This window comes from Pseudophryne corroboree, unplaced genomic scaffold (assembly GCF_028390025.1).
Source record: "Pseudophryne corroboree isolate aPseCor3 unplaced genomic scaffold, aPseCor3.hap2 scaffold_801, whole genome shotgun sequence".
Taxonomy (NCBI): Eukaryota; Metazoa; Chordata; class Amphibia; order Anura; family Myobatrachidae; genus Pseudophryne; species Pseudophryne corroboree.
The window spans coordinates 245485-271724 of NW_026970380.1; the positions used below are offsets into that span (position 1 = coordinate 245485).

Here is a 26240-nt window from a genome sequence, read left to right on the forward strand (position 1 = left end):
TCTTTTTGCTGAATTGCTACTCAGTAACAAAATGCAAACACCCAAACATGTGGAAACCCACGATCGTACTAGGGATTTTAAGGTCTTCAGTCTATTGCTCTCACAACTGAGCTATTTTGGCAAGCTATACTGATAAGAATGTCTTTTTTTGGAGCTAAAGATTTTGCAAACTGAAATAACATAAAATGTTTTTCAAGATCAAAAACTGAAAACAACAGTTTTTGCTGCTAAATTGCTATTCAGTAGCAAAAGCAAACACCCAACCATGCTAAACCCCAGGATTGAACAAGACACCCTTAGATCTTCAGTCTAATGTTCTCACAACTGAGCTATTTCGCCAAGCTCTACTAATAAGAAATTATTTTATTGGGGCTAATAATAATGCAAACTGTAATAACATGAAATGATCTTGAAGACCAGAACCTGAACACGGCAGTTTCTGCTGCTAAATTGCTATTCTGTAACAAAAAAACAGCAACTAAATATGCCGAAACCCAGGATCGAACCAGGGACCTTTAGATCTTCAGTCTAACGCTCTCCCAACTGAGCTATTTCGGCTAATTGTGAAAGATGTCAAACCGTATTTGGGGTTTTAGGCTGGGAAAAAAAAGAGCATTAAGTGTTCTTGATGAACAACACCTGATAATGAAAGATTCTGCTGGTAAATTGCTATTCTGTAACAAAAATACAGCAACTAAACATGCCGAATCCTGGGATCGAACCCAGGACCTTTAGATCTTCAGTTTAATGCTCTCACAAAAGAGATATTGCGTGTAAGTCTGACGTTTAGAAAGTCTTTTTTGGTGTTTAAGATAAGGCAAACTGAAAGAACATCAAGTGTCCTAGAGGGCGAAACCTGAAAATGAAAGTTTCTGCTGCTAAATTTCTTTTTGCTGAATTGCTACTCAGTAACAAACTGCAAACACCCAAACATGTGGAAACCCACGATCGTACTAGGGATTTTAAGGTCTTCAGTCTATTGCTCTCACAACTGAGCTATTTTGGCAAGCTATACTGATAAGAATGTCTTTTTTTGGAGCTAAAGATTTTGCAAACTGAAATAACATAAAATGTTTTTCAAGATCAAAAACTGAAAACAACAGTTTTTGCTGCTAAATTGCTATTCAGTAGCAAACGCAAACACCCAACCATGCTAAACCCCAGGATTGAACAAGACACCCTTAGATCTTCAGTCTAATGTTGTCACAACTGAGCTATTTCGCCAAGCTCTACTAATAAGAAATTCTTTTATTGGGCCTAATAATAATACAAACTGTAATAACATGAAATGATCTTGAAGACCAGAACCTGAACACGGCAGTTTCTGCTGCTAAATTGCTATTCTGTAACAAAAAAACAGCAACTAAACATGCCAAAACCCGGGATCGAACCAGGGACCTTTAGATCTTCAGTCTAACGCTCTCCCAACTGAGCTATTTCGGCTAATTGTGACAGATGTGAAGTCGTATTTGGGGTTTTAGGTTGGGAAAAAAAGAGCATCAAGTGTTCTTGAAGAGCAACACCTTATAATGAAAGATTCTGCTGGTAAATTGCTATTCTGTAACAAAAATACAGCTACTAAACATGCCGAAACCCAGGATCGAACCAGGGACTTATAGATCTTCAGTCTAATGCTCTCCCAAATGAGATATTGCAGCTACGTCTGACATTTGGAAAGTCTTTTTTGGTGTTTAAGATAAGGCAAACTGAAAGAACATCAAGTGTCCTAGAGGGCGAAACCTGAAAATGAAAGTTCCTGCTGCTAAATTTCTTTTTGCTGAATTGCTACTCAGTAACAAACTGCAAACACCCAAACATGTGGAAACCCACGATCGTACTAGGGATTTTAAGGTCTTCAGTCTATTGCTCTCACAACTGAGCTATTTTGGCAAGCTATACTGATAAGAATGTCTTTTTTTAGGAGCTAAAGATTTTGCAAACTGAAATAACATAAAATGCTTTTCAAGATCAAAACCTGAACACAACAGTTTTTGCTGCTAAATTGCTATTCAGTAGCAAAAGCAAACACCCAACCATGCTAAACCCCAGGATTGAACAAGACACCCTTAGATCTTCAGTCTAATGTTGTCACAACTGAGCTATTTCGCCAAGCTCTACTAATAAGAAATTATTTTATTGGGGCTAATAATAATGCAAACTGTAATAACATGAAATGTTCTTGAAGACCAGAACCTGAACACGGCAGTTTCTGCTGCTAAATTGCTATTCTGTAACAAAGAAAACAGCAACTAAATATGCCGAAACCCGGGATCGAACCAGGGACCTTTAGATCTTCAGTCTAACGCTCTCCCAACTGAGCTATTTCGGCTAATTGTGACAGATGTGAAGTCGTATTTGGGGTTTTAGGTTGGGAAAAAAAGAGCATTAAGTGTTCTTGAAGAGCAACACCTTATAATGAAAGATTCTGCTGGTAAATTGCTATTCTGTAACAAAAATACAGCTACTAAACATGCCGAATCCTGGGATCGAACCCAGGACCTTTAGATCTTCAGTTTAATGCTCTCACAAAAGAGATATTGCGTGTAAGTCTGACGTTTAGAAAGTCTTTTTTGGTGTTTAAGATAAGGCAAACTGAAAGAACATCAAGTGTCCTAGAGGGCGAAACCTGAAAATGAAAGTTTCTGCTGCTAAATTTCTTTTTGCTGAATTGCTACTCAGTAACAAACTGCAAACACCCAAACATGTGGAAACCGACGATCGTACTAGGGATTTTAAGGTCTTCAGTCTATTGCTCTCACAACTGAGCTATTTTGGCAAGCTATACTGATAAGAATGTCTTTTTTTGGAGCTAAAGATTTTGCAAACTGAAATAACATAAAATGTTTTTCAAGATCAAAAACTGAAAACAACAGTTTTTGCTGCTAAATTGCTATTCAGTAGCAAAAGCAAACACCCAACCATGCTAAACCCAAGGATTGAACAAGACACCCTTAGATCTTCAGTCTAATGTTGTCACAACTGAGCTATTTCGCCAAGCTCTACTAATAAGAAATTCTTTTATTGGGCCTAATAATAATACAAACTATAATAACATGAAATGATCTTGAAGACCAGAACCTGAACACGGCAGTTTCTGCTGCTAAATTGCTATTCTGTAACAAAAAAACAGCAACTAAACATGCCAAAACCCGGGATCGAACCAGGGACTTTTAGATCTTCAGTCTAACGCTCTCCCAACTGAGCTATTTCGGCTAATTGTGACAGATGTGAAGTCGTATTTGGGGTTTTAGGTTGGGAAAAAAAGAGCATCAAGTGTTCTTGAAGAGCAACACCTTATAATGAAAGATTCTGCTGGTAAATTGCTATTCTGTAACAAAAATACAGCTACTAAACATGCCGAAACCCAGGATCGAACCAGGGACTTATAGATCTTCAGTCTAATGCTCTCCCAAATGAGATATTGCAGCTACGTCTGACATTTGGAAAGTCTTTTTTGGTGTTTAAGATAAGGCAAACTGAAAGAACATCAAGTGTCCTAGAGGGCGAAACCTGAAAATGAAAGTTCCTGCTGCTAAATTTCTTTTTGCTGAATTGCTACTCAGTAACAAAATGCAAACACCCAAACATGTGGAAACCCACGATCGTACTAGGGATTTTAAGGTCTTCAGTCTATTGCTCTCACAACTGAGCTATTTTGGCAAGCTATACTGATAAGAATGTCTTTTTTTGGAGCTAAAGATTTTGCAAACTGAAATAACATAAAATGTTTTTCAAGATCAAAAACTGAAAACAACAGTTTTTGCTGCTAAATTGCTATTCAGTAGCAAAAGCAAACACCCAACCATGCTAAACCCCAGGATTGAACAAGACACCCTTAGATCTTCAGTCTAATGTTCTCACAACTGAGCTATTTCGCCAAGCTCTACTAATAAGAAATTCTTTTATTGGGGCTAATAATAATGCAAACTGTAATAACATGAAATGATCTTGAAGACCAGAACCTGAACACGGCAGTTTCTGCTGCTAAATTGCTATTCTGTAACAAAAAAACAGCAACTAAATATGCCGAAACCCAGGATCGAACCAGGGACCTTTAGATCTTCAGTCTAACGCTCTCCCAACTGAGCTATTTCGGCTAATTGTGAAGCCGTATTTGGGGTTTTAGGCTGGGGAAAAAAAGAGCATTAAGTGTTCTTGATGAACAACACCTGATAATGAAAGATTCTGCTGGTAAATTGCTATTCTGTAACAAAAATACAGCAACTAAACATGCCGAATCCTGGGATCGAACCCAGGACCTTTAGATCTTCAGTTTAATGCTCTCACAAAAGAGATATTGCGTGTAAGTCTGATGTTTAGAAAGTCTTTTTTGGTGTTTAAGATAAGGCAAACTGAAAGAACATCAAGTGTCCTAGAGGGCGAAACCTGAAAATGAAAGTTTCTGCTGCTAAATTTCTTTTTGCTGAATTGCTACTCAGTAACAAACTGCAAACACCCAAACATGTGGAAACCCACGATCGTACTAGGGATTTTAAGGTCTTCAGTCTATTGCTCTCACAACTGAGCTATTTTGGCAAGCTATACTGATAAGAATGTCTTTTTTTAGGAGCTAAAGATTTTGCAAACTGAAATAACATAAAATGCTTTTCAAGATCAAAACCTGAACACAACAGTTTTTGCTGCTAAATTGCTATTCAGTACCAAAAGCAAACACCCAACCATGCTAAACCCCAGGATTGAACAAGACACCTTTAGATCTTCAGTCTAATGTTGTCACAACTGAACTATTTCGCCAAGCTCTACTAATAAGAAATTCTTTTATTGGGGCTAATAATAATGCAAACTGTAATAACATGAAATGTTCTTGAAGACCAGAACCTGAACACGGCAGTTTCTGCTGCTAAATTGCTATTCTGTAACAAAAAAAAAACAGCAACTAAATATGCCGAAACCCGGGATCGAACCAGGGACCTTTAAATCTTCAGTCTAACGCTCTCCCAACTGAGCTATTTCGGCTAATTGTGACAGATGTGATGTCGTATTTGGGGTTTTAGGTTGGGAAAAAAAGAGCATCAAGTGTTCTTGAAGAGCAACACCTTATAATGAAAGATTCTGCTGGTAAATTGCTATTCTGTAACAAAAATACAGCTACTAAACATGCCGAAACCCGGGATCGAACCAGGGACTTATAGATCTTCAGTCTAATGCTCTCCCAAATGAGCTATTGCAGCTACGTCTGACATTTGGAAAGTCTTTTTGGTGTTTAAGATAAGGCAAACTGAAAGAACATCAAGTGTCCTAGAGGACGAAACCTGAAAATAAACGTTTCTGCTGCTAAATTTCTTTTTGCTGAATTGCTACTCAGTAACAAAATGCAAACACCCAAACATGTGGAAACCCACGATCGTACTAGGGATTTTAAGGTCTTCAGTCTATTGCTCTCACAACTGAGCTATTTTGGCAAGCTATACTGATAAGAATGTCTTTTTTTGGAGCTAAAGATTTTGCAAACTGAAATAACATAAAATGTTTTTCAAGATCAAAAACTGAAAACAACAGTTTTTGCTGCTAAATTGCTATTCAGTAGCAAAAGCAAACACCCAACCATGCTAAACCCCAGGATTGAACAAGACACCCTTAGATCTTCAGTCTAATGTTCTCACAACTGAGCTATTTCGCCAAGCTCTACTAATAAGAAATTCTTTTATTGGGGCTAATAATAATGCAAACTGTAATAACATGAAATGATCTTGAAGACCAGAACCTGAACACGGCAGTTTCTGCTGCTAAATTGCTATTCTGTAACAAAAAAACAGCAACTAAACATGCCGAAACCCAGGATCGAACCAGGGACCTTTAGATCTTCAGTCTAACGCTCTCCCAACTGAGCTATTTCGGCTAATTGTGAAAGATGTCAAACCGTATTTGGGGTTTTAGGCTGGGAAAAAAAAGAGCATTAAGTGTTCTTGATGAACAACACCTGATAATGAAAGATTCTGCTGGTAAATTGCTATTCTGTAACAAAAATACAGCAACTAAACATGCCGAATCCTGGGATCGAACCCAGGACCTTTAGATCTTCAGTTTAATGCTCTCACAAAAGAGCTATTGCGTGTAAGTCTGACGTTTAGAAAGTCTTTTTTGGTGTTTAAGATAAGGCAAACTGAAAGAACATCAAGTGTCCTAGAGGGCGAAACCTGAAAATGAAAGTTTCTGCTGCTAAATTTCTTTTTGCTGAATTGCTACTCAGTAACAAACTGCAAACACCTAAACATGTGGAAACCCACGATCGTACTAGGGATTTTAAGGTCTTCAGTCTATTGCTCTCACAACTGAGCTATTTTGGCAAGCTATACTGATAAGAATGTCTTTTTTTAGGAGCTAAAGATTTTGCAAACTGAAATAACATAAAATGTTTTTCAAGATCAAAACCTGAACACAACAGTTTTTGCTGCTAAATTGCTATTCAGTAGCAAAAGCAAACACCCAACCATGCTAAACCCCAGGATTGAACAAGACACCCTTAGATCTTCAGTCTAATGTTGTCACAACTGAGCTATTTCGCCAAGCTCTACTAATAAGAAATTATTTTATTGGGGCTAATAATAATGCAAACTGTAATAACATGAAATGATCTTGAAGACCAGAACCTGAACACGGCAGTTTCTGCTGCTAAATTGCTATTCTGTAACAAAAAAAACAGCAACTAAATATGCCTAAACCCGGGATCGAACCAGGGACCTTTAGATCTTCAATCTAACGCTCTCCCAACTGAGCTATTTCGGCTAATTGTGACAGATGTGAAGTCGTATTTGGGGTTTTAGGTTGGGAAAAAAAGAGCATCAAGTGTTCTTGAAGAGCAACACCTTATAATGAAAGATTCTGCTGGTAAATTGCTATTCTGTAGCAAAAATACAGTTACTAAACATGCCGAAACCCGGGATCGAACCAGGGACTTATAGATCTTCAGTCTAATGCTCTCCCAAATGAGCTATTGCAGCTACGTCTGACATTTGGAAAGTCTTTTTTGGTGTTTAAGATAAGGCAAACTGAAAGAACATCAAGTGTCCTAGAGGGCGAAACCTGAAAATAAACGTTTCTGCTGCTAAATTTCTTTTTGCTGAATTGCTACTCAGTAACAAACTGCAAACACCCAAACATGTGGAAACCCACGATCGTACTAGGGATTTTAAGGTCTTCAGTCTATTGCTCTCACAACTGAGCTATTTTGGCAAGCTATACTGATAAGAATGTCTTTTTTTAGGAGCTAAAGATTTTGCAAACTGAAATAACATAAAATGCTTTTCAAGATCAAAACCTGAACACAACAGTTTTTGCTGCTAAATTGCTATTCAGAAGCAAAAGCAAACACCCAACCATGCTAAACCCCAGGATTGAACAAGACACCATTAGATCTTCAGTCTAATGTTGTCACAACTGAGCTATTTCGCCAAGCTCTACTAATAAGAAATTATTTTATTGGGGCTAATAATAATGCAAACTGTAATAACATGAAATGATCTTGAAGACCAGAACCTGAACACGGCAGTTTCTGCTGCTAAATTGCTATTCTGTAACAAAAAAAACAGCAACTAAATATGCCTAAACCCGGGATCGAACCAGGGACCTTTAGATCTTCAGTCTAACGCTCTCCCAACTGAGCTATTTCGGCTAATTGTGACAAATGTGAAGTCGTATTTGGGGTTTTAGGTTGGGAAAAAAAGAGCATCAAGTGTTCTTGAAGAGCAACACCTTATAATGAAAGATTCTGCTGGTAAATTGCTATTCTGTAACAAAAATACAGCTACTAAACATGCCGAAACCCGGGATCGAACCAGGGACTTATAGATCTTCAGTCTAATGCTCTCCCAAATGAGCTATTGCAGCTACGTCTGACATTTGGAAAGTCTTTTTTGGTGTTTAAGATAAGGCAAACTGAAAGAACATCAAGTGTCCTAGAGGGCGAAACCTGAAAATAAACGTTTCTGCTGCTAAATTTCTTTTTGCTGAATTGCTACTCAGTAACAAAATGCAAACACCCAAACATGTGGAAACCCACGATCGTACTAGGGATTTTAAGGTCTTCAGTCTATTGCTCTCACAACTGAGCTATTTTGGCAAGCTATACTGATAAGAATGTCTTTTTTTGGAGCTAAAGATTTTGCAAACTGAAATAACATAAAATGTTTTTCAAGATCAAAAACTGAAAACAACAGTTTTTGCTGCTAAATTGCTATTCAGTAGCAAAAGCAAACACCCAACCATGCTAAACCCCAGGATTGAACAAGACACCCTTAGATCTTCAGTCTAATGTTGTCACAACTGAGCTATTTCGCCAAGCTCTACTAATAAGAAATTCTTTTATTGGGGCTAATAATAATGCAAACTGTAATAACATGAAATGATCTTGAAGACCAGAACCTGAACACGGCAGTTTCTGCTGCTAAATTGCTATTCTGTAACAAAAAAACAGCAACTAAATATGCCGAATCCCGGGATCGAACCAGGGACCTTTAGATCTTCAGTCTAACGCTCTCCCAATTGAGCTATTTCGGCTAATTGTGAAAGATGTCAAGCCGTATTTGGGGTTTTAGGCTGGGGAAAAAAAGAGCATTAAGTGTTCTTGATGAACAACACCTGATAATGAAAGATTCTGCTGGTAAATTGCTATTCTGTAACAAAAATACAGCAACTAAACATGCCGAATCCTGGGATCGAACCCAGGACCTTTAGATCTTCAGTTTAATGCTCTCACAAAAGAGCTATTGCGTGTAAGTCTGACGTTTAGAAAGTCTTTTTTGGTGTTTAAGATAAGGCAAACTGAAAGAACATCAAGTGTCCTAGAGGGCGAAACCTGAAAATGAAAGTTTCTGCTGCTAAATTTCTTTTTGCTGAATTGCTACTCAGTAACAAACTGCAAACACCCAAACATGTGGAAACCCACGATCGTACTAGGGATTTTAAGGTCTTCAGTCTATTGCTCTCACAACTGAGCTATTTTGGCAAGCTATACTGATAAGAATGTCTTTTTTTAGGAGCTAAAGATTTTGCAAACTGAAATAACATAAAATGCTTTTCAAGATCAAAACCTGAACACAACAGTTTTTGCTGCTAAATTGCTATTCAGTAGCAAAAGCAAACACCCAACCATGCTAAACCCCAGGATTGAACAAGACACCCTTAGATCTTCAGTCTAATGTTGTCACAACTGAGCTATTTCGCCAAGCTCTACTAATAAGAAATTCTTTTATTGGGGCTAATAATAATGCAAACTGTAATAACATGAAATGTTCTTGAAGACCAGAACCTGAACACGGCAGTTTCTGCTGCTAAATTGCTATTCTGTAACAAAAAAAACAGCAACTAAATATGCCGAAACCCGGGACCTTTAGATCTTCAGTCTAACGCTCTCCCAACTGAGATATTTTGGCTAATTGTGACAGATGTGAAGTCGTATTTGGGGTTTTAGGTTGGGAAAAAAAGAGCATCAAGTGTTCTTGAAGAGCAACACCTTATAATGAAAGATTCTGCTGGTAAATTGCTATTCTGTAACAAAAATACAGCTACTAAACATGCCGAAACCCGGGATTGAACCAGGGACTTATAGATCTTCAGTCTAATGCTCTCCCAAATGAGCTATTGCAGCTACGTCTGACATTTGGAAAGTCTTTTTTGGTGTTTAAGATAAGGCAAACTGAAAGAACATCAAGTGTCCTAGAGGGCGAAACCTGAAAATAAACGTTTCTGCTGCTAAATTTCTTTTTGCTGAATTGCTACTCAGTAACAAAATGCAAACACCCAAACATGTGGAAACCCACGATCGTACTAGGGATTTTAAGGTCTTCAGTCTATTGCTCTCACAACTGAGCTATTTTGGCAAGCTATACTGATAAGAATGTCTTTTTTTGGAGCTAAAGATTTTGCAAACTGAAATAACATAAAATGTTTTTCAAGATCAAAAACTGAAAACAACAGTTTTTGCTGCTAAATTGCTATTCAGTAGCAAAAGCAAACACCCAACCATGCTAAACCCCAGGATTGAACAAGACACCCTTAGATCTTCAGTCTAATGTTCTCACAACTGAGCTATTTCGCCAAGCTCTACTAATAAGAAATTCTTTTATTGGGGCTAATAATAATGCAAACTGTAATAACATGAAATGATCTTGAAGACCAGAACCTGAACACGGCAGTTTCTGCTGCTAAATTGCTATTCTGTAACAAAAAAACAGCAACTAAATATGCTGAAACCCGGGATTGAACCAGGGACCTTTAGATCTTCAGTCTAACGCTCTCCCAACTGAGCTATTTCGGCTAATTATGAAAGATGTCAAGCCGTATTTGGGGTTTTAGGCTGGGAAAAAAAAGAGCATTAAGTGTTCTTGATGAACAACACCTGATAATGAAAGATTCTGCTGGTAAATTGCTATTCTGTAACAAAAATACAGCAACTAAACATGACGAATTCTGGGATCGAACCCAGGACCTTTAGATCTTCAGTTTAATGCTCTCACAAAAGAGCTATTGCGTGTAAGTCTGACGTTTAGAAAGTCTTTTTTGGTGTTTAAGATAAGGCAAACTGAAAGAACATCAAGTGTCCTAGAGGGCGAAACCTGAAAATGAAAGTTTCTGCTGCTAAATTTCTTTTTGCTGAATTGCTACTCAGTAACAAACTGCAAACACCCAAACATGTGGAAACCCACGATCGTACTAGGGATTTTAAGGTCTTCAGTCTATTGCTCTCACAACTGAGCTATTTTGGCAAGCTATACTGATAAGAATGTCTTTTTTTAGGAGCTAAAGATTTTGCAAACTGAAATAACATAAAATGCTTTTCAAGATCAAAACCTGAACACAACAGTTTTTGCTGCTAAATTGCTATTCAGTAGCAAAAGCAAACACCCAACCATGCTAAACCCCAGGATTGAACAAGACACCCTTAGATCTTCAGTATAATGTTGTCACAACTGAGCTATTTCGCCAAGCTCTACTAATAAGAAATTCTTTTATTGGGGCTAATAATAATGCAAACTGTAATAACATGAAATGTTCTTGAAGACCAGAACCTGAACACGGCAGTTTCTGCTGCTAAATTGCTATTCTGTAACAAAAAAAACAGCAACTAAATATGCCGAAACCCGGGATCGAACCAGGGACCTTTAGATCTTCAGTCTAACGCTCTCCCAACTGAGCTATTTCGGCTAATTGTGACAGATGTGAAGTCGTATTTGGGGTTTTAGGTTGGGGAAAAAAGAGCATCAACTGTTCTTGAAGAGCAACACCTTATAATGAAAGATTCTGCTGGTAAATTGCTATTCTGTAACAAAAATACAGCTACTAAACATGCCGAAACCCGGGATCGAACCAGGGATTTATAGATCTTCAGACTAATGCTCTCCCAAATGAGCTATTGCAGCTACGTCTGACATCTGGAAAGTCTTTTTTGGTGTTTAAGATAAGGCAAACTGAAAGAACATCAAGTGTCCTAGAGGGCGAAACCTGCAAATAAACGTTTCTGCTGCTAAATTTCTTTTTGCTGAATTGCTACTCAGTAACAAAATGCAAACACCCAAACATGTGGAAACCCACGATCGTACTAGGGATTTTAAGGTCTTCAGTCTATTGCTCTCACAACTGAGCTATTTTGGCAAGCTATACTGATAAGAATGTCTTTTTTTGGAGCTAAAGATTTTGCAAACTGAAATAACATAAAATGTTTTTCAAGATCAAAAACTGAAAACAACAGTTTTTGCTGCTAAATTGCTATTCAGTAGCAAAAGCAAACACCCAACCATGCTAAACCCCAGGATTGAACAAGACACCCTTAGATCTTCAGTCTAATGTTGTCACAACTGAGCTATTTCGCCAAGCTCTACTAATAAGAAATTATTTTATTGGGGCTAATAAATAATGCAAACTGTAATAACATGAAATGATCTTGAAGACCAGAACCTGAACACGGCAGTTTCTGCTGCTAAATTGCTATTCTGTAACAAAAAAACAGCAACTAAATATGCAGAAACCCGGGATCGAACCAGGGACCTTTAGATCTTCAGTCTAACGCTCTCCCAACTGAGCTATTTCGGCTAATTGTGAAAGATATCAAGCCGTATTTGGGGTTTTAGGCTGGGGAAAAAAAGAGCATTAAGTGTTCTTGATGAACAACACCTGATAATGAAAGATTCTGCTGGTAAATTGCTATTCTGTAACAAAAATACAGCAACTAAACATGCCGAATCCTGGGATCGAACCCAGGACCTTTAGATCTTCAGTTTAATGCTCTCACAAAAGAGCTATTGCGTGTAAGTCTGACGTTTAGAAAGTCTTTTTTGGTGTTTAAGATAAGGCAAACTGAAAGAACATCAAGTGTCCTAGAGGGCGAAACCTGAAAATGAAAGTTTCTGCTGCTAAATTTCTTTTTGCTGAATTGCTACTCAGTAACAAACTGCAAACACCCAAACATGTGGAAACCCACGATCGTACTAGGGATTTTAAGGTCTTCAGTCTATTGCTCTCACAACTGAGCTATTTTGGCAAGCTATACTGATAAGAATGTCTTTTTTTAGGAGCTAAAGATTTTGCAAACTGAAATAACATAAAATGCTTTTCAAGATCAAAACCTGAACACAACAGTTTTTGCTGCTAAATTGCTATTCAGTAGCAAAAGCAAACACCCAACCATGCTAAACCCCAGGATTGAACAAGACACCCTTAGATCTTCAGTCTAATGTTGTCACAACTGAGCTATTTCGCCAAGCTCTACTAATAAGAAATTCTTTTATTGGGGCTAATAATAATGCAAACTGTAATAACATGAAATGTTCTTGAAGACCAGAACCTGAACACGGCAGTTTCTGCTGCTAAATTGCTATTCTGTAACAAAAAAAACAGCAACTAAATATGCCGAAACCCGGGATCGAACCAGGGACCTTTAGATCTTCAGTCTAACGCTCTCCCAACTGAGCTATTTCAGCTAATTGTGACAGATGTGAAGTCGTATTTGGGGTTTTAGGTTGGGAAAAAAAGAGCATCAAGTGTTCTTGAAGAGCAACACCTTATAATGAAAGATTCTTCTGGTAAATTGCTATTCTGTAACAAAAATACAGCTACTAAACATGCCGAAACCCGGGATCGAACCAGGGACTTATAGATCTTCAGTCTAATGCTCTCCCAAATGAGCTATTGCAGCTACGTCTGACATTTGGAAAGTCTTTTTTGGTGTTTAAGATAAGGCAAACTGAAAGAACATAAAGTGTCCTAGAGGGCGAAACCTGAAAATGAAAGTTCCAGCTGCTAAATTTCTTTTTGCTGAATTGCTACTCAGTAACAAACTGCAAACACCCAAACATGTGGAAACCCACGATCGTACTAGGGATTTTAAGGTCTTCAGTCTATTGCTCTCACAACATGCCGAATCCTGGGATCGAACCCAGGACCTTTAGATCTTCAGTTTAATGCTCTCACAAAAAAGCTATTGCGTGTAAGTCTGACGTTTAGAAAGTCTTTTTTGGTGTTTAAGATAAGGCAAACTGAAAGAACATCAAGTGTCCTAGAGGGCGAAACCTGAAAATGAAAGTTCCTGCTGCTAAATTTCTTTTTGCTGAATTGCTACTCAGTAACAAACTGCAAACACCCAAACATGTGGAAACCCACGATCGTACTAGGGATTTTAAGGTCTTCAGTCTATTGCTCTCACAACTGAGCTATTTTGGCAAGCTATACTGATAAGAATGTCTTTTTTTAGGAGCTAAAGATTTTGCAAACTGAAATAACATAAAATGCTTTTCAAGATCAAAACCTGAACACAACAGTTTTTGCTGCTAAATTGCTATTCAGTAGCAAAAGCAAACACCCAACCATGCTAAACCCCAGGATTGAACAAGACACCCTTAGATCTTCAGTCTAATGTTGTCACAACTGAGCTGTTTTGCCAAGCTCTACTAATAAGAAATTCTTTTATTGGGGCTAATAATAATGCAAACTGTAATAACATGAAATGTTCTTGAAGACCAGAACCTGAACACGGCAGTTTCTGCTGCTAAATTGCTATTCTGTAACAAAAAAAACCAGCAACTAAATATGCCGAAACCCGGGATCGAACCAGGGACCTTTAGATCTTCAGTCTAACGCTCTCCCAACTGAGCTATTTCGGCTAATTGTGACAGATGTGAAGTCGTATTTGGGGTTTTAGGTTGGGTCAAAAAGAGCATCAAGTGTTCTTGAAGAGCAATACCTTATAATGAAAGATTCTGCTGGTAAATTGCTATTCTGTAACAAAAATACAGCTACTAAACATGCCAAAACCCGGGATCGAACCAGGGACTTATAGATCTTCAGTCTAATGCTCTCCCAAATGAGCTATTGCAGCTACGTCTGACATTGGGAAAGTTTTTTTTGGTGTTTAAGATAAGGCAAACTGAAAGAACATCAAGTGTCCTAGAGGGCGAAACCTGAAACTAAACGTTTCTGCTGCTAAATTTCTTTTTGCTGAATTGCTACTCAGTAACAAACTGCAAACACCCAAACATGTGGAAACCCACGATCGTACTAGGGATTTTAAGGTCTTCAGTCTATTGCTCTCACAACATGCCGAATCCTGGGATCGAACCCAGGACCTTTAGATCTTCAGTTTAATGTTCTCACAAAAGAGCTATTGCGTGTAAGTCTGACGTTTAGAAAGTCTTTTTTGGTGTTTAAGATAAGGCAAACTGAAAGAACATCAAGTGTCCTAGAGGGCGAAACCTGAAAATGAAAGTTTCTGCTGCTAAATTTCTTTTTGCTGAATTGCTACTCAGTAACAAACTGCAAACACCCAAACATGTGGAAACCCACGATCGTACTAGGGATTTTAAGGTCTTCAGTCTATTGCTCTCACAACTGAGCTATTTTGGCAAGCTATACTGATAAGAATGTCTTTTTTTAGGAGCTAAAGATTTTGCAAACTGAAATAACATAAAATGCTTTTCAAGATCAAAACTTGAACACAACAGTTTTTGCTGCTAAATTGCTATTCAGTAGCAAAAGCAAACACCCAACCATGCTAAACCCCAGGATTGAACAAGACACCCTTAGATCTTCAGTCTAATGTTGTCACAACTGAGCTATTTCGCCAAGCTCTACTAATAAGAAATTATTTTATTGGGGCTTATAACAAAACACAACTGAGCTATTTTGGCAAGCTATACTGATAAGAATGTCTTTTTTTAGGAGCTAAAGATTTTGCAAACTGAAATAACATAAAATGCTTTTCAAGATCAAAACCTGAACACAACAGTTTTTGCTGCTAAATTGCTATTCAGTAGCAAAAGCAAACACCCAACCATGCTAAACCCCAGGATTGAACAAGACACCCTTAGATCTTCAGTCTAATGTTGTCACAACTGAGCTATTTCGCCAAGCTCTACTAATAAGAAATTCTTTTATTGGGGCTAATAATAATGCAAACTGTAATAACATGAAATGATCTTGAAGACCAGAACCTGAACACGGCAGTTTCTGCTGCTAAATTGCTATTCTGTAACAAAAAAACAGCAACTAAAATATGCCGAAACCCGGGATCGAACCAGGGACCTTTAGATCTTCAGTCTAACGCTCTCCCAACTGAGCTATTACGGCTAATTGTGAAAGATATTAAGCCGTATTTGGGGTTTTAGGCTGGAAAAAAAAAGAGCATTAAGTGTTCTTGATGAACAACACCTGATAATGAAAGATTCTGCTGGTAAATTGCTATTCTGTAACAAAAATACAGCTACTAAACATGCCGAAACCCGGGATCGAACCAGTGACTTATAGAACTTCAGTCTAATGCTCTCCCAAATGAGCTATTGCAGCTACGTCTGACATTTAGAAAGTCTTTTTTGGTGTTTAAGATAAGGCAAACTGAAAGAACATCAAGTGTCCTAGAGGGCGAAACCTGAAAATAAACGTTTCTGCTGCTAAATTTCTTTTTGCTGAATTGCTACTCAGTAACAAAATGCAAACACCCAAACATGTGGAAACCCACAATCGTACTAGGGATTTTAAGGTCTTCAGTCTATTGCTCTCACAACTGAGCTATTTTGGCAAGCTATACTGATAAGAATGTCTTTTTTTGGAGCTAAAGATTTTGCAAACTGAAATAACATAAAATGTTTTTCAAGATCAAAAACTGAAAACAACAGTTTTTGCTGCTAAATTGCTATTCAGTAGCAAAAGCAAACACCCAACCATGCTAAACCCCAGGATTGAACAAGACACCCTTAGATCTTCAGTCTAATGTTGTCACAACTGAGCTATTTCGCCAAGCTCTACTAATAAGAAATTCTTTTATTGGGGCTAATAATAATGCAAACTGTAATAACATGAAATGATCTTGAAGACCAGAACCTGAACACGGCAGTTTCTGCTGCTCAATTGCTATTCTGTAACAAAAAAACAGCAACTAAATATGCAGAAACCCGGGATCGAACCAGGGACCTTTAGATCTTCAGTCTAACGCTCTCCCAACTGAGCTATTTCGGCTAATTGTGAAAGATGTCAAGCCGTATTTGGGGTTTTAGGCTGGGAAAAAAAAGAGCATTAAGTGTTCTTGATGAACAACACCTGATAATGAAAGATTCTGCTGGTAAATTGCTATTCTGTAACAAAAATACAGCAACTAAACATGCCAAATCCTGGGATCGAACCCAGGACCTTTAGATCTTCAGTTTAATGCTCTCACAAAAGAGCTATTGCGTGTAAGTCTGATGTTTAGAAAGTCTTTTTTGGTGTTTAAGATAAGGCAAACTGAAAGAACATCAAGTGTCCTAGAGGGCGAAACCTGAAAATGAAAGTTTCTGCTGCTAAATTTCTTTTTGCTGAATTGCTACTCAGTAACAAACTGCAAACACCCAAACATGTGGAAACCCACGATCGCACTAGGGATTTTAAGGTCTTCAGTCTATTGCTCTCACAACTGAGCTATTTTGGCAAGCTATACTGATAAGAATGTCTTTTTTTAGGAGCTAAAGATTTTGCAAACTGAAATAACATAAAATGCTTTTCAAGATCAAAACCTGAACACAACAGTTTTTGCTGCTAAATTGCTATTCAGTAGCAAAAGCAAACACCCAACCATGCTAAACCCCAGGATTGAACAAGACACCCTTAGATCTTCAGTCTAATGTTGTCACAACTGAGCTATTTCGCCAAGCTCTACTAATAAGAAATTATTTTATTGGGGCTAATAATAATGCAAACTGTAATAACATGAAATGTTCTTGAAGACCAGAACCTGAACACGGCAGTTTCTGCTGCTAAATTGCTATTCTGTAACAAAAAAAACAGCAACTAAATATGCCGAAACCCGGGATCGAACCAGGGACCTTTAGATCTTCAGTCTAACGCTCTCCCAACTGAGCTATTTCGGCTAATTGTGACAGATGTGAAGTCGTATTTGGGGTTTTAGGTTGGGAAAAAAAGAGCATCAAGTGTTCTTGAAGAGCAACACCTTATAATGAAAGATTCTTCTGGTAAATTGCTATTCTGTAACAAAAATACAGCTACTAAACATGCCGAAACCCGGGATCGAACCAGGGACTTATAGATCTTCAGTCTAATGCTCTCCCAAATGAGCTATTGCAGCTACATCTGACATTTGGAAAGTCTTTTTTGGTGTTTAAGATAAGGCAAACTGAAAGAACATCAAGTGTCCTAGAGGGCGAAACCTGAAAATGAAGGTTCCTGCTGCTAAATTTCTTTTTGCTGAATTGCTACTCAGTAACAAACTGCAAACACCCAAACATGTGGAAACCCACGATCGTACTAGGGATTTTAAGGTCTTCAGTCTATTGCTCTCACAACTGAGCTATTTTGGCAAGCTATACTGATAAGAATGTCTTTTTTTAGGAGCTAAAGATTTTGCAAACTGAAATAACATAAAATGCTTTTCAAGATCAAAACCTGAACACAACAGTTTTTGCTGCTAAATTGCTATTCAGTAGCAAAAGCAAACACCCAACCATGCTAAACCCCAGGATTGAACAAGACACCCTTAGATCTTCAGTCTAATGTTGTCACAACTGAGCTATTTCGCCAAGCTCTACTAATAAGAAATTATTTTATTGGGGCTAATAATAATGCAAACTGTAATAACATGAAATGATCTTGAAGACCAGAACCTGAACACGGCAGTTTCTGCTGCTAAATTGCTATTCTGTAACAAAAAAACAGCAACTAAATATGCCAAAACCCAGGATCGAACCAGGGACCTTTAGATCTTCAGTCTAACGCTCTCCCAACTGAGCTATTTCGGCTAATTGTGAAAGATGTCAAGCCGTATTTGGGGTTTTAGGCAGGGAAAAAAAAGAGCATTAAGTGTTCTTGATGAACAACACCTGATAATGAAAGATTCTGCTGGTAAATTGCTATTCTGTAACAAAAATACTGCAACTAAACATGCCGAATCCTGGGATCGAACCCAGGACCTTTAGTTCTTCAGTTTAATGCTCTCACAAAAGAGATATTGCGTGTAAGTCTGACGTTTAGAAAGTCTTTTTTGGTGTTTAAGATAAGGCAAACTGAAAGAACATCAAGTGTCCTAGAGGGCGAAACCTGAAAATGAAAGTTCCTGCTGCTAAATTTCTTTTTGCTGAATTGCTACTCAGTAACAAACTGCAAACACCCAAACATGTGGAAACCCACGATCGTACTAGGGATTTTAAGGTCTTCAGTCTATTGCTCTCACAACATGCCGAATCCTGGGATCGAACCCAGGACCTTTAGATCTTCAGTTTAATGTTCTCACAAAAGAGCTATTGCGTGTAAGTCTGACGTTTAGAAAGTCTTTTTTGGTGTTTAAGATAAGGCAAACTGAAAGAACATCAAGTGTCCTAGAGGGCGAAACCTGAAAATGAAAGTTTCTGCTGCTAAATTTCTTTTTGCTGAATTGCTACTCAGTAACAAACTGCAAACACCCAAACATGTGGAAACCCACGATCGTACTAGGGATTTTAAGGTCTTCAGTCTATTGCTCTCACAACTGAGCTATTTTGGCAAGCTATACTGATAAGAATGTCTTTTTTTAGGAGCTAAAGATTTTGCAAACTGAAATAACATAAAATGCTTTTCAAGATCAAAACTTGAACACAACAGTTTTTGCTGCTAAATTGCTATTCAGTAGCAAAAGCAAACACCCAACCATGCTAAACCCCAGGATTGAACAAGACACCCTTAGATCTTCAGTCTAATGTTGTCACAACTGAGCTATTTCGCCAAGCTCTACTAATAAGAAATTATTTTATTGGGGCTAATAACAAAACACAACTGAGCTATTTTGGCAAGCTATACTGATAAGAATGTCTTTTTTTAGGAGCTAAAGATTTTGCAAACTGAAATAACATAAAATGCTTTTCAAGATCAAAACCTGAACACAACAGTTTTTGCTGCTAAATTGCTATTCAGTAGCAAAAGCAAACACCCAACCATGCTAAACCCCAGGATTGAACAAGACACCCTTAGATCTTCAGTCTAATGTTGTCACAACTGAGCTATTTCGCCAAGCTCTACTAATAAGAAATTATTTTATTGGGGCTAATAATAATGCAAACTGTAATAACATGAAATGATCCTGAAGACCAGAACCTGAACATGGCAGTTTCTGCTGCTAAATTGCTATTCTGTAACAAAAAAACAGCAACTAAATATGCCGAAACCCGGGCTTGAACCAGGGACCTTTAGATCTTCAGTCTAACGCTCTCCCAACTGAGCTATTTCGGCTAATTGTGAAAGATGTCAAGCCGTATTTGGGGTTTTAGGCAGGGGAAAAAAAGAGCATTAAGTGTTCTTGATGAACAACACCTGATAATGAAAGATTCTGCTGGTAAATTGCTATTCTGTAACAAAAATACAGCAACTAAACATGCCGAATCCTGGGATCGAACCCAGGACCTTTAGATCTTCAGTTTAATGCTCTCACAAAAGAGATATTGCGTGTAAATCTGACGTTTAGAAAGTCTTTTTTGGTGTTTAAGATAAGGCAAACTGAAAGAACATCAAGTGTCCTAGAGGGCGAAACCTGAAAATGAAAGTTCCTGCTGCTAAATTTCTTTTTGCTGAATTGCTACTCAGTAACAAACTGCAAACACCCAAACATGTGGAAACCCACGATCGTACTAGGGATTTTAAGGTCTTCAGTCTATTGCTCTCACAACTGAGCTATTTTGGCAAGCTATACTGATAAGAATGTCTTTTTTTGGAGCTAAAGATTTTGCAAACTGAAATAACATAAAATGTTTTTCAAGATCAAAAACTGAAAACAACAGTTTTTGCTGCTAAATTGCTATTCAGTAGCAAAAGCAAACACCCAACCATGCTAAACCCCAGGATTGAACAAGACACCCTTAGATCTTCAGTCTAATGTTCTCACAACTGAGCTATTTCGCCAAGCTCTACTAATAAGAAATTCTTTTATTGGGGCTAATAATAATGCAAACTGTAATAACATGAAATGATCTTGAAGACCAGAACCTGAACACGGCAGTTTCTGCTGCTAAATTGCTATTCTGTAACAAAAAAACAACAACTAAATATGCTGAAACCAGGGATCGAACCAGGGACCTTTAGATCTTCAGTCTAACGCTCTCCCAACTGAGCTATTTCGGCTAATTGTGAAAGATGTTAAGCCGTATTTGGGGTTTTAGGCTGGGGAAAAAAAAGAGCATTAAGTGTTCTTGATGAACAACACCTGATAATGAAAGATTCTGCTGGTAAATTGCTATTCTGTAACAAAAATACAGCAACTAAACATGCCGAATCCTGGGATCGAACCCAGGACCTTTAGATCTTCAGTTTAATGCTCTCACAAAAGAGATATTGCGTGTAAATCTGACGTTTAGAAAGTCTTTTTTGGTGTTTAAGATAAGGCAAACTGAAAGAACATCAAGTGTCCTAGAGGGCGAAACCTGAAAATGAAAGTTTCTGCTGCTAAATTTCTTTTTGCTGAATTGCTACTCAGTAACAAACTGCAAACACCTAAACATGTGGAAACCCACGATTGTACTAGGGATTTTAAGGTCTTCAGTCTATTGCTCTCACAACTGAGCTATTTTGGCAAGCTATACTGATAAGAATGTCTTTTTTTAGGAGCTAAAGATTTTGCAAACTGAAATAACATAAAATGCTTTTCAAGATCAAAACCTGAACACAACAGTTTTTGCTGCTAAATTGCTATTCAGTAGCAAAAGCAAACACCCAACCATGCTAAACCCCAGGATTGAACAAGACACCCTTAGATCTTCAGTCTAATGTTCTCACAACTGAGCTATTTCGCCATGCTCTACTAATAAGAAATTCTTTTATTGGGGCTAATAATAATGCAAACTGTAATAACATGAAATGATCTTGAAGACCAGAACCTGAACACGGCAGTTTCTGCTGCTAAATTGCTATTCTGTAACAAAAAAACAGCAACTAAATATGCTGAAACCCGGGATTGAACCAGGGACCTTTAGATCTTCAGTCTAACGCTCTCCCAACTGAGCTATTTCGGCTAATTATGAAAGATGTCAAGCCGTATTTGGGGTTTTAGGCTGGGAAAAAAAAGAGCATTAAGTGTTCTTGATGAACAACACCTGATAATGAAAGATTCTGCTGGTAAATTGCTATTCTGTAACAAAAATACAGCAACTAAACATGACGAATTCTGGGATCGAACCCAGGACCTTTAGATCTTCAGTTTAATGCTCTCACAAAAGAGCTATTGCGTGTAAGTCTGACGTTTAGAAAGTCTTTTTTGGTGTTTAAGATAAGGCAAACTGAAAGAACATCAAGTGTCCTAGAGGGCGAAACCTGAAAATGAAAGTTTCTGCTGCTAAATTTCTTTTTGCTGAATTGCTACTCAGTAACAAACTGCAAACACCCAAACATGTGGAAACCCACGATCGTACTAGGGATTTTAAGGTCTTCAGTCTATTGCTCTCACAACTGAGCTATTTTGGCAAGCTATACTGATAAGAATGTCTTTTTTTAGGAGCTAAAGATTTTGCAAACTGAAATAACATAAAATGCTTTTCAAGATCAAAACCTGAACACAACAGTTTTTGCTGCTAAATTGCTATTCAGTAGCAAAAGCAAACACCCAACCATGCTAAACCCCAGGATTGAACAAGACACCCTTAGATCTTCAGTATAATGTTGTCACAACTGAGCTATTTCGCCAAGCTCTACTAATAAGAAATTCTTTTATTGGGGCTAATAATAATGCAAACTGTAATAACATGAAATGTTCTTGAAGACCAGAACCTGAACACGGCAGTTTCTGCTGCTAAATTGCTATTCTGTAACAAAAAAAACAGCAACTAAATATGCCGAAACCCGGGATCGAACCAGGGACCTTTAGATCTTCAGTCTAACGCTCTCCCAACTGAGCTATTTCGGCTAATTGTGACAGATGTGAAGTCGTATTTGGGGTTTTAGGTTGGGGAAAAAAGAGCATCAACTGTTCTTGAAGAGCAACACCTTATAATGAAAGATTCTGCTGGTAAATTGCTATTCTGTAACAAAAATACAGCTACTAAACATGCCGAAACCCGGGATCGAACCAGGGATTTATAGATCTTCAGTCTAATGCTCTCCCAAATGAGCTATTGCAGCTACGTCTGACATCTGGAAAGTCTTTTTTGGTGTTTAAGATAAGGCAAACTGAAAGAACATCAAGTGTCCTAGAGGGCGAAACCTGCAAATAAACGTTTCTGCTGCTAAATTTCTTTTTGCTGAATTGCTACTCAGTAACAAAATGCAAACACCCAAACATGTGGAAACCCACGATCGTACTAGGGATTTTAAGGTCTTCAGTCTATTGCTCTCACAACTGAGCTATTTTGGCAAGCTATACTGATAAGAATGTCTTTTTTTGGAGCTAAAGATTTTGCAAACTGAAATAACATAAAATGTTTTTCAAGATCAAAAACTGAAAACAACAGTTTTTGCTGCTAAATTGCTATTCAGTAGCAAAAGCAAACACCCAACCATGCTAAACCCCAGGATTGAACAAGACACCCTTAGATCTTCAGTCTAATGTTGTCACAACTGAGCTATTTCGCCAAGCTCTACTAATAAGAAATTATTTTATTGGGGCTAATAAATAATGCAAACTGTAATAACATGAAATGATCTTGAAGACCAGAACCTGAACACGGCAGTTTCTGCTGCTAAATTGCTATTCTGTAACAAAAAAACAGCAACTAAATATGCAGAAACCCGGGATCGAACCAGGGACCTTTAGATCTTCAGTCTAACGCTCTCCCAACTGAGCTATTTCGGCTAATTGTGAAAGATATCAAGCCGTATTTGGGGTTTTAGGCTGGGGAAAAAAAGAGCATTAAGTGTTCTTGATGAACAACACCTGATAATGAAAGATTCTGCTGGTAAATTGCTATTCTGTAACAAAAATACAGCAACTAAACATGCCGAATCCTGGGATCGAACCCAGGACCTTTAGATCTTCAGTTTAATGCTCTCACAAAAGAGCTATTGCGTGTAAGTCTGACGTTTAGAAAGTCTTTTTTGGTGTTTAAGATAAGGCAAACTGAAAGAACATCAAGTGTCCTAGAGGGCGAAACCTGAAAATGAAAGTTTCTGCTGCTAAATTTCTTTTTGCTGAATTGCTACTCAGTAACAAACTGCAAACACCCAAACATGTGGAAACCCACGATCGTACTAGGGATTTTAAGGTCTTCAGTCTATTGCTCTCACAACTGAGCTATTTTGGCAAGCTATACTGATAAGAATGTCTTTTTTTAGGAGCTAAAGATTTTGCAAACTGAAATAACATAAAATGCTTTTCAAGATCAAAACCTGAACACAACAGTTTTTGCTGCTAAATTGCTATTCAGTAGCAAAAGCAAACACCCAACCATGCTAAACCCCAGGATTGAACAAGACACCCTTAGATCTTCAGTCTAATGTTGTCACAACTGAGCTATTTCGCCAAGCTCTACTAATAAGAAATTCTTTTATTGGGGCTAATAATAATGCAAACTGTAATAACATGAAATGTTCTTGAAGACCAGAACCTGAACACGGCAGTTTCTGCTGCTAAATTGCTATTCTGTAACAAAAAAAACAGCAACTAAATATGCCGAAACCCGGGATCGAACCAGGGACCTTTAGATCTTCAGTCTAACGCTCTCCCAACTGAGCTATTTCAGCTAATTGTGACAGATGTGAAGTCGTATTTGGGGTTTTAGGTTGGGAAAAAAAGAGCATCAAGTGTTCTTGAAGAGCAACACCTTATAATGAAAGATTCTTCTGGTAAATTGCTATTCTGTAACAAAAATACAGCTACTAAACATGCCGAAACCCGGGATCGAACCAGGGACTTATAGATCTTCAGTCTAATGCTCTCCCAAATGAGCTATTGCAGCTACGTCTGACATTTGGAAAGTCTTTTTTGGTGTTTAAGATAAGGCAAACTGAAAGAACATAAAGTGTCCTAGAGGGCGAAACCTGAAAATGAAAGTTCCAGCTGCTAAATTTCTTTTTGCTGAATTGCTACTCAGTAACAAACTGCAAACACCCAAACATGTGGAAACCCACGATCGTACTAGGGATTTTAAGGTCTTCAGTCTATTGCTCTCACAACATGCCGAATCCTGGGATCGAACCCAGGACCTTTAGATCTTCAGTTTAATGCTCTCACAAAAAAGCTATTGCGTGTAAGTCTGACGTTTAGAAAGTCTTTTTTGGTGTTTAAGATAAGGCAAACTGAAAGAACATCAAGTGTCCTAGAGGGCGAAACCTGAAAATGAAAGTTCCTGCTGCTAAATTTCTTTTTGCTGAATTGCTACTCAGTAACAAACTGCAAACACCCAAACATGTGGAAACCCACGATCGTACTAGGGATTTTAAGGTCTTCAGTCTATTGCTCTCACAACTGAGCTATTTTGGCAAGCTATACTGATAAGAATGTCTTTTTTTAGGAGCTAAAGATTTTGCAAACTGAAATAACATAAAATGCTTTTCAAGATCAAAACCTGAACACAACAGTTTTTGCTGCTAAATTGCTATTCAGTAGCAAAAGCAAACACCCAACCATGCTAAACCCCAGGATTGAACAAGACACCCTTAGATCTTCAGTCTAATGTTGTCACAACTGAGCTGTTTTGCCAAGCTCTACTAATAAGAAATTATTTTATTGGGGCTAATAATAATGCAAACTGTAATAACATGAAATGTTCTTGAAGACCAGAACCTGAACACGGCAGTTTCTGCTGCTAAATTGCTATTCTGTAACAAAAAAAACCAGCAACTAAATATGCCGAAACCCGGGATCGAACCAGGGACCTTTAGATCTTCAGTCTAACGCTCTCCCAACTGAGCTATTTCGGCTAATTGTGACAGATGTGAAGTCGTATTTGGGGTTTTAGGTTGGGTCAAAAAGAGCATCAAGTGTTCTTGAAGAGCAATACCTTATAATGAAAGATTCTGCTGGTAAATTGCTATTCTGTAACAAAAATACAGCTACTAAATATGCCAAAACCCGGGATCGAACCAGGGACTTATAGATCTTCAGTCTAATGCTCTCCCAAATGAGCTATTGCAGCTACGTCTGACATTGGGAAAGTTTTTTTTGGTGTTTAAGATAAGGCAAACTGAAAGAACATCAAGTGTCCTAGAGGGCGAAACCTGAAACTAAACGTTTCTGCTGCTAAATTTCTTTTTGCTGAATTGCTACTCAGTAACAAACTGCAAACACCCAAACATGTGGAAACCCATGATCGTACTAGGGATTTTAAGGTCTTCAGTCTATTGCTCTCACAACATGCCGAATCCTGGGATCGAACCCAGGACCTTTAGATCTTCAGTTTAATGTTCTCACAAAAGAGCTATTGCGTGTAAGTCTGACGTTTAGAAAGTCTTTTTTGGTGTTTAAGATAAGGCAAACTGAAAGAACATCAAGTGTCCTAGAGGGCGAAACCTGAAAATGAAAGTTTCTGCTGCTAAATTTCTTTTTGCTGAATTGCTACTCAGTAACAAACTGCAAACACCCAAACATGTGGAAACCCACGATCGTACTAGGGATTTTAAGGTCTTCAGTCTATTGCTCTCACAACTGAGCTATTTTGGCAAGCTATACTGATAAGAATGTCTTTTTTTAGGAGCTAAAGATTTTGCAAACTGAAATAACATAAAATGCTTTTCAAGATCAAAACTTGAACACAACAGTTTTTGCTGCTAAATTGCTATTCAGTAGCAAAAGCAAACACCCAACCATGCTAAACCCCAGGATTGAACAAGACACCCTTAGATCTTCAGTCTAATGT

The 26240-nt window shown here is 37.9% G+C and overlaps 26 non-coding genes across 26 annotated transcripts; all 26 read right to left on the reverse strand.

Annotated features, from left to right (window-relative positions):
• Window positions 1–485: 485 nt before the first annotated feature.
• On the reverse strand, window positions 486–558 carry TRNAF-GAA (transfer RNA phenylalanine (anticodon GAA)). Its single transcript has one exon. It is a non-coding gene; the product is annotated as a tRNA-Phe (tRNA).
• An 812-nt stretch (window positions 559–1370) lies between these two features.
• TRNAF-GAA (transfer RNA phenylalanine (anticodon GAA)) lies at window positions 1371–1443 on the reverse strand. Its single transcript has one exon. It is a non-coding gene; the product is annotated as a tRNA-Phe (tRNA).
• An 813-nt stretch (window positions 1444–2256) lies between these two features.
• Window positions 2257–2329, reverse strand: TRNAF-GAA (transfer RNA phenylalanine (anticodon GAA)). Its single transcript has one exon. It is a non-coding gene; the product is annotated as a tRNA-Phe (tRNA).
• Window positions 2330–3140: 811 nt separating this feature from the next.
• On the reverse strand, window positions 3141–3213 carry TRNAF-GAA (transfer RNA phenylalanine (anticodon GAA)). The gene has a single exon. It is a non-coding gene; the product is annotated as a tRNA-Phe (tRNA).
• Window positions 3214–4024: 811 nt separating this feature from the next.
• On the reverse strand, window positions 4025–4097 carry TRNAF-GAA (transfer RNA phenylalanine (anticodon GAA)). The gene has a single exon. It is a non-coding gene; the product is annotated as a tRNA-Phe (tRNA).
• Window positions 4098–4904: 807 nt separating this feature from the next.
• Window positions 4905–4977, reverse strand: TRNAF-GAA (transfer RNA phenylalanine (anticodon GAA)). Its single transcript has one exon. It is a non-coding gene; the product is annotated as a tRNA-Phe (tRNA).
• An 810-nt stretch (window positions 4978–5787) lies between these two features.
• TRNAF-GAA (transfer RNA phenylalanine (anticodon GAA)) lies at window positions 5788–5860 on the reverse strand. Its single transcript has one exon. It is a non-coding gene; the product is annotated as a tRNA-Phe (tRNA).
• An 814-nt stretch (window positions 5861–6674) lies between these two features.
• Window positions 6675–6747, reverse strand: TRNAF-GAA (transfer RNA phenylalanine (anticodon GAA)). Its single transcript has one exon. It is a non-coding gene; the product is annotated as a tRNA-Phe (tRNA).
• An 813-nt stretch (window positions 6748–7560) lies between these two features.
• TRNAF-GAA (transfer RNA phenylalanine (anticodon GAA)) lies at window positions 7561–7633 on the reverse strand. The gene has a single exon. It is a non-coding gene; the product is annotated as a tRNA-Phe (tRNA).
• An 811-nt stretch (window positions 7634–8444) lies between these two features.
• TRNAF-GAA (transfer RNA phenylalanine (anticodon GAA)) lies at window positions 8445–8517 on the reverse strand. The gene has a single exon. It is a non-coding gene; the product is annotated as a tRNA-Phe (tRNA).
• A 1686-nt stretch (window positions 8518–10203) lies between these two features.
• On the reverse strand, window positions 10204–10276 carry TRNAF-GAA (transfer RNA phenylalanine (anticodon GAA)). The gene has a single exon. It is a non-coding gene; the product is annotated as a tRNA-Phe (tRNA).
• An 814-nt stretch (window positions 10277–11090) lies between these two features.
• Window positions 11091–11163, reverse strand: TRNAF-GAA (transfer RNA phenylalanine (anticodon GAA)). The gene has a single exon. It is a non-coding gene; the product is annotated as a tRNA-Phe (tRNA).
• An 812-nt stretch (window positions 11164–11975) lies between these two features.
• Window positions 11976–12048, reverse strand: TRNAF-GAA (transfer RNA phenylalanine (anticodon GAA)). The gene has a single exon. It is a non-coding gene; the product is annotated as a tRNA-Phe (tRNA).
• Window positions 12049–12862: 814 nt separating this feature from the next.
• TRNAF-GAA (transfer RNA phenylalanine (anticodon GAA)) lies at window positions 12863–12935 on the reverse strand. The gene has a single exon. It is a non-coding gene; the product is annotated as a tRNA-Phe (tRNA).
• Window positions 12936–14041: 1106 nt separating this feature from the next.
• On the reverse strand, window positions 14042–14114 carry TRNAF-GAA (transfer RNA phenylalanine (anticodon GAA)). Its single transcript has one exon. It is a non-coding gene; the product is annotated as a tRNA-Phe (tRNA).
• A 1389-nt stretch (window positions 14115–15503) lies between these two features.
• TRNAF-GAA (transfer RNA phenylalanine (anticodon GAA)) lies at window positions 15504–15576 on the reverse strand. The gene has a single exon. It is a non-coding gene; the product is annotated as a tRNA-Phe (tRNA).
• Window positions 15577–16388: 812 nt separating this feature from the next.
• Window positions 16389–16461, reverse strand: TRNAF-GAA (transfer RNA phenylalanine (anticodon GAA)). Its single transcript has one exon. It is a non-coding gene; the product is annotated as a tRNA-Phe (tRNA).
• An 814-nt stretch (window positions 16462–17275) lies between these two features.
• TRNAF-GAA (transfer RNA phenylalanine (anticodon GAA)) lies at window positions 17276–17348 on the reverse strand. Its single transcript has one exon. It is a non-coding gene; the product is annotated as a tRNA-Phe (tRNA).
• Window positions 17349–18160: 812 nt separating this feature from the next.
• Window positions 18161–18233, reverse strand: TRNAF-GAA (transfer RNA phenylalanine (anticodon GAA)). The gene has a single exon. It is a non-coding gene; the product is annotated as a tRNA-Phe (tRNA).
• Window positions 18234–19622: 1389 nt separating this feature from the next.
• Window positions 19623–19695, reverse strand: TRNAF-GAA (transfer RNA phenylalanine (anticodon GAA)). Its single transcript has one exon. It is a non-coding gene; the product is annotated as a tRNA-Phe (tRNA).
• Window positions 19696–20507: 812 nt separating this feature from the next.
• TRNAF-GAA (transfer RNA phenylalanine (anticodon GAA)) lies at window positions 20508–20580 on the reverse strand. Its single transcript has one exon. It is a non-coding gene; the product is annotated as a tRNA-Phe (tRNA).
• An 814-nt stretch (window positions 20581–21394) lies between these two features.
• TRNAF-GAA (transfer RNA phenylalanine (anticodon GAA)) lies at window positions 21395–21467 on the reverse strand. The gene has a single exon. It is a non-coding gene; the product is annotated as a tRNA-Phe (tRNA).
• An 814-nt stretch (window positions 21468–22281) lies between these two features.
• Window positions 22282–22354, reverse strand: TRNAF-GAA (transfer RNA phenylalanine (anticodon GAA)). Its single transcript has one exon. It is a non-coding gene; the product is annotated as a tRNA-Phe (tRNA).
• An 812-nt stretch (window positions 22355–23166) lies between these two features.
• TRNAF-GAA (transfer RNA phenylalanine (anticodon GAA)) lies at window positions 23167–23239 on the reverse strand. The gene has a single exon. It is a non-coding gene; the product is annotated as a tRNA-Phe (tRNA).
• An 814-nt stretch (window positions 23240–24053) lies between these two features.
• On the reverse strand, window positions 24054–24126 carry TRNAF-GAA (transfer RNA phenylalanine (anticodon GAA)). The gene has a single exon. It is a non-coding gene; the product is annotated as a tRNA-Phe (tRNA).
• A 1106-nt stretch (window positions 24127–25232) lies between these two features.
• TRNAF-GAA (transfer RNA phenylalanine (anticodon GAA)) lies at window positions 25233–25305 on the reverse strand. Its single transcript has one exon. It is a non-coding gene; the product is annotated as a tRNA-Phe (tRNA).
• Window positions 25306–26240: the final 935 nt, after the last annotated feature.